This window comes from Cupressus sempervirens, chromosome 7 (assembly GCF_028749045.1).
Source record: "Cupressus sempervirens isolate cs-2001-9-10 chromosome 7, ASM2874904v1, whole genome shotgun sequence".
Taxonomy (NCBI): domain Eukaryota; kingdom Viridiplantae; phylum Streptophyta; class Pinopsida; order Cupressales; family Cupressaceae; genus Cupressus; species Cupressus sempervirens.
The window spans coordinates 746395861-746405182 of record NC_143124.1 but is presented as its reverse complement, the minus strand read 5'-3'; positions in this window follow the sequence as shown (position 1 = coordinate 746405182).

Genomic DNA, 9322 nt, shown 5'->3' with positions numbered 1-9322 from the left:
TTCTCCTTTTAACTGATTCTACACTACAATTTAGATCATAATGCCTTGGTCACCATGAATGTCTTGGTTTACACATGAAAAAATCTTCTGATCATTCATTCATTCCCCTATCACACTCTATGAAAATTTAGGGTTTGTCCTCCTTAAGAAGACCTCAGTGACTTAGGGTTAAGTATGAATCAACATGTATGATTCACACATATTGTTGCTTAAACCTTCCTTTTACTTGATTGGATGCATGCAATGCATAGGGATTCCAACTTACGGTTCATCCTTATCACCAAAATATCATAATTCAATCTATAAGTTGGCTCAAAAATAGTTTCATAGTAGTTTGTGCCAATACAAAAAACTATGACAAAACTATGTTAGTCAGCATTTGAAGTCCCTGATGCTTGACACATACTAATTTCAATACTAATACTTGACATTTAAATGACTCAGTATGTATTATTTTCTTGGCTACTAAATCACTCGACATATACTATCTTCTAAGTTCTTGAGTGACTCGGCACTCACTGTTAACTTGACATGCTCTAACTTATACATGTTGTGCTTGACATATGCTACTTGTTCGGCATGAACTAAGTCGACGAATTAAGTGTATAGACACTCACTTTTCAAAACCAATATGAAATCATAATAATCTCCCCTTTGACATGAATGTCAAAAACACTTGGTCATTTATTAATACTTTTATTCTTATGAGCATAACATAAACTCTTATTCGATGTCTATAAAAAATTTCAAAATAGCAAAATTTTGCAACAACTTATACCTCAAAAATCTTATAACTCCCACTAAGTTGTTTGATTTGTTCTGTTCAATCTCAATCTTACTCTTGCTAAGTAGATTTACCTCAACTAATACTCTTTTTTTTGCTCTTACTCCCCCTTTAGTCTTGTTCTCCCATGCTTGGTCCCCCATACTCTTATTCTCTCATGCTCTTACTCCCCCTTTTTGACACTGATGTCAATGGGTTATACACTAATAGCGTGTTTGTCCAAAAAGGATTTATGGACCTCAAGAATAATCTTAAGAGTGACATCCTAATTGTCACAAGCTACCTCTAAAGACTTAATTTGGATGGCTAGCTTGGCAGCAAGGTGTACTAGGCCATCTAATGTAGAAAGATTGGGGTCTTTCTTCATAAGTGTTTCTACATAGCCTAACTCCTTGTCTAAAATCTCTATGTGAGGAGTCAATGTAGTCTAGATGCTTATCAATTTAGCCCTTATATTGGCTTCATCTACAGACAATGCTGCTAATTGTCTCTGGGTTTGCAATAAGTTCCTGAAGTGTTTCTCACTTTGAGCTAGATTCATGGGTAATTTAGCTCCGGATGACTACATTTGACTTTCCAAGGTCAAGATGTGATTCCTTATTTCTTATGTGAAGAGTGTAGTATTGCACAGTCTGATGTATAGAGAAAAAATGTTCTCTAGTACATTCTTCATACTACCTATCTTAGTTTCCAATGCAACTTGTGTAAGTGTTATATCACTAGATATTTTCTCATTCACTTTATGTTGAAACTTCTTCTTAGACCATTCTGATAATTTTACATTAGTTTCAAGGTCTACATCACTTACGTTTTCTACTATGTTAGTCAATTGTTCAATAAGTGGCTTTGTTTCATCTAGAGTAGGCAGACTGAGTGCATCCAAGAAGATTTCTTTAATATCAAGCAAAGCTTGCTTCTGCCTATGCTCCCTTTCAACCAGTTCTCAATGTTTCTTTCTTACTAGGGCTTCTTGAAGTATACCCATCTTCTCAATTATTATTGCTGCAAGATCAAACTTGGGAAATATAATTTCTTCATCTAGGATAACATCTCCATAGGTCATTACCTCTTCTTCCTTAGATGAACTTGGACTCAACACTCGGAATTGTAAAGGTGTTGCATCTATGCTCAGCCTCTAAAGAGTGTGATTGGAAGGAGTGCCAGATTCTAGTAAAGTTACCAGTGCTTGAATTGATGCTAGCTCCTTCAGCTTGGGTGTCAACTCAATCTCTTCAGGCTTGTCCTTTTCTATCTCATTGCTTTGAATTGTACCTTGAACTTGTGCCAAAGGATCAGATGAATCTATCTCACCTATTTGACTCTATGTTTCATTAGTGACTTGAGTTTCTTTCCAATTGTCTCAACCTTTTCTATTGCAACTTTTGGTACATTTTATGAAGTTTGTACACTAGTGACTTGAGGAGTGATTGTAGGCGGTTCTTTGTTTTCACCTCCTCCCTTGTAGTTTTAGTCATTGATTTCTGAAGTTCATCTACATTCACCAATATAAGGTTGTTACACAATTTGGCCTGTAGTGTAGATTGTAATGCCCCGCCCGGAGATCCTTGGAAACAAGGATTCAAATCAAGCCAAGATTTTTTTTTTTTTACAAGTATGAATGCACAAGACAACATCATACAGGGATCACAAAGATCACAACGAAAGACTTCAACACAATCCCGGCAACCAACAAATCTCTGAACGCCACTACCAAACTAACACACACAAACAAAGCCAAAAAAGACAACGCACATGATGAGGGCACAAGAAACAACCACTCATCAACAAAACACCAAGCTGGGGTCAAATGCAGAATCCCGAAATTTGGCTAAGCCTGAAATCCTGAAGCCCTGAAAATTGGCTAAGTCTGGATTTCTGAAGCCCTGAAATTTCCTAGAATCCATAACTTATCTCTGAGAGGTCTGAAACCTATCTCAAACGATTTGTCGCATATATTAAAATATATCTTAAGTATAAGGAATTAAATATACATAAAGAATTAAATATACGTCAACTTATACTTAAACAATATATTTTAAACCCCGAAGGACAACAACAGAAACCCAAAAACTGAATTACAAAAGAAACCTCCTAAATTCAAAATGCAACAACATAGGCTCGAAGAATGCCCAAAAGGGTATCCAAAACCACTCTCAAAAAGATCAGATCACAAAGAAAAGTGCTCGCTGATGGCACGCGTAGGTTTTACACAAAACCCGTGCCACACTTTTTACTAAGGGAGGGCGACACTTCTCCCTTATTGCGTGCGACACTTCTCAAGAAGGCGTGCGATACTGGAAAAGTATCGCGCGACATTTCTCATAAAGCCGTGCGACACTCTTCCAATTTCGTTCGACACTTCTTCAGTAATGCGTGCGACACTTTATAGTATCGTACGACATTCTTTCTATGGGCGTGCGATACTTTATCAGTGTCGCACAATGCTGAACAAATGTCGCCCATAGAAAGTAAAAACACTTCCAGAACTCAAAAACGGGGAAAAACCAACAAAAGGACCTCCACACCAGGGAGTACCGGATCCACAAAGGCTCGAGGAATGAACACTCGAGTGCAAGAACAACACGGAATGAAGAACATCAAACCATCTAAACTACAGTAGCAAAGAACACACTGAATTAAACATCGCAGAGAACAAAAGCAACATCGCAATGTACAGAAATACATCTCAAGAACAAAACAACCAAACTAAGTACACGGTTCCTCCCAACTGTCAATAGCATCATAAGACCATCGTGGGTCCTAGCCATCCCCCGCGTGTAACATCCCAAGCCACCGACCAAATCGTCGGTACTGTCGTAATAGGGATGTCACTACTAAAAACATGCAATAATAACATCATAAGAAAATCTAACATGCTAGTGATAACGCATAAGATAATCCTATAGTAGATAACATCACCTATCACATGCTAAACAACAGTAAGCAACAGATATGTTAATACAATAATTCACAGCATCTAATCATATGCTAAACATCATAATAAGGGAATGCGCCAAATAAAATAACATCATCTAAACATGATATACAAGCATCCCAATGAAATCATAAATCACAAGAAAGCATACTCTAGAACCCGAAGTACCAAGTGAAGACATCCAGCAATGGTCGCACTAGGACAAAAGATCGTCTCTGTACACCAATCCCTAGCAGTGGTGAAGGTAGCTATGCCTCCCAACCACGTGGCACCCGTAGGTCCACACCCGTCGTGCTGATGGAGATAATGATCCAACCACAAACACACATAAAGCACAACATCCAAGGCTAACACTCACGCCAGACAGTATGATGGCTGCAACCAAGAACCTAAGATAATGCAAGGAGTACAGGTCCTGGTCAGACACTCAATAGGCTACTATGTAGGGTCTGACATCATGGAGAGTCGCTTGGCATCGAAAAGCCCAAGCTCGGATATATGTAGCTCAACTCCCTCAACGGAAGGCCAATACACCGCGTAGCTCAACTCCCTCAACGGAAGGCCAATACACAAAAGTACCATTTTATTATCTTAATTTTTATTACCAGTCACACATTTTATTTAATTATCACTTATACAAGCTCCTCTCAGCCATACCCATGGCGTCATGATTGCCGGGCTGCGAGATAGAAGCCCCCTCCATATGCTACCCTACCCTACCCATGCTCATCCTATGACAAGTGCCCGTGGGCATGCATACTCCCATCCCAACCCCAATGATCATAACTTTCGGCAAATCCATGGAAGATCGGGCCTCGCAAGTCACCCAACAAATGTACGCATACGTACTTGTGTGTGGCGCACCACCATCACGAAGATCATAACACAAGGACAGGAATGAGAACACAATGCAAAGAAAACACCCAACTGAAAGCAACACGGGAAGGACAGATTCTACACGAATCCCAAAGCCAATGAAATCATACATCATGAAATCACTCAACCGGCCTCAATCTGAGAGTATGGATTCTACACGAATCCCAATGATGTAACAAGACCAAACATCATGAACTCACTCAATCGGCCTCAATCCAAGAGTATGGATTCTACACGAATCCCAATGATGTAACAAGACCAAACATCATGAACTCACTCAATCGCCCTCAATCCGAGAGTATGGATTCTACACGAATCCCAATGATGTAACAAGACCAAACATCATGAACTCACTCAATCGGCCTCAATCTGAGAGTATGAATTCTACACGAATCCTAGCGTTCACGAAACAAAAGCAAAGGTCTAAAGGAAACCATAACACCAGGTATAAAATCACTCAACCGAACACAACGTTGGGAGTACGGATGTGACACGCATCCCAATGCAAAAAAAAAGTGCAAAAGTGGTTTGACTGATATCCAAATAGATCATCAAGGTCCATGACCCACATTGTGCCAAGAAAATTGGAGAAAACAGGGCGACACGCAAAATGAGGTAAAAACCCCAAAAATTTAGAAAACTACAAAATTAAAACCCATTTCCCCTTTGGGTTCAAAAACCCCAAAAATCCAAAAATAAATGAAAATGAACATCGTATGCAAAAACGGCCAGCATAACAGTGCAAAATCCCAAACCCTCATCTCAAAAAATAGAGAAATGTTCATACCCGCCCAACCGGGTAGAACTAGCATACAGAAACGGAGGGGAACACTAGTTCTCAGCCTCCAAACAAACGGCTACCAAAAAAAGAAGCTGAAACGGAGCAGAAACAATAAAACGGGAAAGCCCTACCTCATAGCCAAAAGGGCAAAACGGGAATCTGAACCATAAAATAAATATCTCGCAGAAGTAGCTGAAAATTGCGGCAATCCAAGGTTTCCCCGAGCTGGATCCAACGAGCCCAACCTCGTGACGATCCCACGCCCGTAGCTCCCACAACGAACAAAATAGTAAATCCTCATGAAGAGGATTTTGGGTTTTACTCTCCAACTTTCCAATTTGAACGTGAGAAGTGAGGAATTAAATTCCTCTTTGGATACTTATTCACTTTTCGGGTGAATAATCAATTAGGGCAAATAACCAGCCAATTCAGCTAAACCCCGAATCAACCCAAACGAAAACAGGCTATTCCTATAAATAGGAATTCATCTATGGAAAAGCTGCCATAAATTAAAATAAATCAATTAAAAAGCCCGAAAACCCAAAAACACATAAATCTCCTAAACAACTTTCACGACAAAGCGAAACTCTAAATGCACAGACACACTTACTGGTCTAATCACATAATGCAAATGAGTTTGGATTTAATAATCACTGAAAGGTCTAAATTAAACATTTAATTAAGGATACATCGACCATACAAAGGTGACATTGGTAAAATATGAACGGCTGAATCACTAACTCCATGTGCCACTGCCAGGGATATAATCCTGCACACTAAACAACACGATCAAGTGCAATTGCATATAATAACATAGCCGAAGCAATAAATGCATTAAATCACCTAATTTAACCATTTATTTAATTATATTAAAATAATCTATTTACATCATTCACGTTCGCATAATGCATAACAACGCAAGAATGAAGTAAATAACCATGGCATTAAATCCATCACATAACAAAATCAGAGGTGTGTCCAAATACCAGATAACCAAATAACATCATAAAACACACTGTCATCTCAAAATGGCATCATCATGCAATATGATTAACTGAACAACATAGTAGTCTAATATCTATGATACTGGAATCAAAGAGTAACATTTGACCCTCAGGTCATCTCAAATGTAAACATAACATGAGAACAGATATCTCTCAGATCAAAATAAAACAAGGTAAATGTCCGCAGCACATAACCAAATAATCCAACAAGAACAATCCATTCTAATTACTTAAGCATTTAATAATGATTGATTACTCTGCATTAAAAAGGCATTTAAAACATATAAGCGAACACAGTCATAAACATGACTAACCACTGCTACAGGAACCTAGTCCAGTGGAGCATGGTGAAAAGAACATAGTGCAATCTCTGCACACGTCTCAGGGTAATCATAGAACAACCTCATGATACCACATCGATCCTGGTAACCACTGGCACAAACCTCAGTGAACCAAAAATCACATCATAATCTCAAAGATCAGTCAAAAGCATAATCAATGCAACTGATAAGGAAACATAAATCCAAACACCTCAACAATGTAGACCACTCAGGGTCACAATCATGATCCATCACAACAAAAGATCAGCAAGGTTGCATCCATCAGGACGACTTACAAAAGTCAAATGGGAGAGGCACTACAAGATTGATCAAGAAAATTTTTCAAGTCATCCTCTATTAGGGGATTGATGTTCTGAATAATGAGATCAGAAAAATCCTTTACTATGATAGTTTAAGTACTTACACTTATTATATGTAGAAGGTTGACATTCAACATTTGTGTATCTTGTACACTCTGTTCTTGCTGCTGCTCTTTCTCATTTGTTTCTTGATCATCTATGTTCATATTAGTGCCTCCCTCAGCTATGCCTTCTTCATTATCATTATCTTCATCATCTTTAACCTCAATAGATTCTTGTTCTCCTACTTGGACTATGGCTAGCTCATATGTAATTTTCCACATTTGTGTGGTTTTCTTTACAACATCTTCTATGTTTCTCTGTCATATGTTGAATGCTCTATATTTAGGAATAAATCTAACAACATATTTCTTTATGGCTTTAGCTATTTGTGCCTTGCTAAGTTCTAGCATAACTTGAGTGAGGGTTGTTTCTCTAATTTTCCTTTGTGTATCTAAATAGTAGCACCATTTTTGCTCAACTCTTTCATATAGGCTTTTCGGTATGGAGTTGGTAAACTCTAGAGGAGCTTTCTTAAAAGTAGCCATCATGGCATATATTGCCTCCTTTACTTGATTTTTTTCAACTTTTCCAAGATTTTCAAAATTAATGTGAGAGAAACCTAATAAATTTGCATTATTTCTAACATTCACACATAAGTTGTCTAGATCTGAAGATGGATTATGATTCACCACTTGCAATTGGTTGTTGTCATTAGATTTAGTTCTTTCCTCATTAGTTTTAGCCTGAGAAATATATTTTCTCCTTGGTCTTTTCTATACTTCACCTTCCTAATGTGTAGGCTTGACTTTCTCTTTAGCCTTTTGTGCAATGACATGTGTACTGGCCCTTGTGGTAGGTGTCATTGGTTTGGGCTGGCTTGGTTTAGCAACCTTCTTAGGTCTTGTCACTACTTATACCTTAACCTTTCTCTTCTTCTAATCAATAGGAATAGTTGCTTCCTCAAAGTCTTCTTGCTTGGCACCTTCTACAGTTTCTATTTCTTCCTTTTGCTGATCCTCACCCTATCCTAGTGTTAATGCAAGTGGTGCTTGAATCTGAGTGTCTTCTTCATCTTCATCCTCTTCCCCTTCATCTTCCTCCTCGACACCTTCACCAAATTTTTCTTTTAGTTTCTTTACCAGTTTATCCTTGTTTTTAATGATAGAGGCAGTCTTCAACTCCATAGTAATCTTTGACTTGGCCATCTCATAGTTACCAAAGGCTTTAGCATCTTTGTCTACTTCTTTAGAAAGTAATGTTGTGATTGCTATAGAGGTCTCATCAACATTAATTTCATAACTTAATGGCCTTAGCCATCTCACTCTAGGAATTGCTACTTGAACAAATGTGTGATCAACATCAATGAGGAAACAAACATTATCATAATATGTTTCGACTAATGATATTGGAATCCTTAATCTCTTCTTCATGGATTATTTGAAATCCTCAAAATAACTAGTCATTACTGACTCAAAAATTTCACCTAACTTTTCAATAAACTCTCTTATTTGAATTGCAACAAACCTATTTGTCTTCCATGCAACAATACCAAATGTAGGAAATGTGTTATGTACATAAAAGAAGATACATACCAAAATAGATTCAAATTTACACTAAGCACTCTTTATTTTCCTTATTGCTCCTAAGTTTTTAATTAATTTTTGCAGCCGTAGCTCGACAAGATCATATGTATGATCCTTCTTCACAATCTTGTAGCCAATATCTACTACAATGCAAGGTACATTGTTCAATCTACATGATTGATAAAATTTATGTACAATTACTCTTATTGTTAAATATATCAGAGGATCTACGGTGCTATCTATGGTCATTCCTCTCGTGTTCCACATAGCTCCTGTGTTCTTTTCAATGACTTCTTTGGACTCACTTCTCATAGTCTTTGGCTGATCTAGGGTTGGATACCCTGTTACCCTATGTATTATTCTCTTTGTGATTTTGATTGGACCATTATCGAACCACACTAAACTATCATGAATTCTACTCAAAACAATCTTGGTCCATTTAATTTTAAAAATGTTAGGGAAATATAAGGCACAAGTTAACCCTTTCTTTTCTACAATCTTGAATTCTTCCCTTAACACACCATTTTCACATAGTTTTCCATATGCTTCTCTAATTTCCATGTCACCCATATTACCAATCTTACAATTATAACACTTTCTGACATCTTTAATCATTAAAACTTATGGTGGTATCATAGATAACACACCAAAGGGATATTGTTTGTATGCTATGTCTG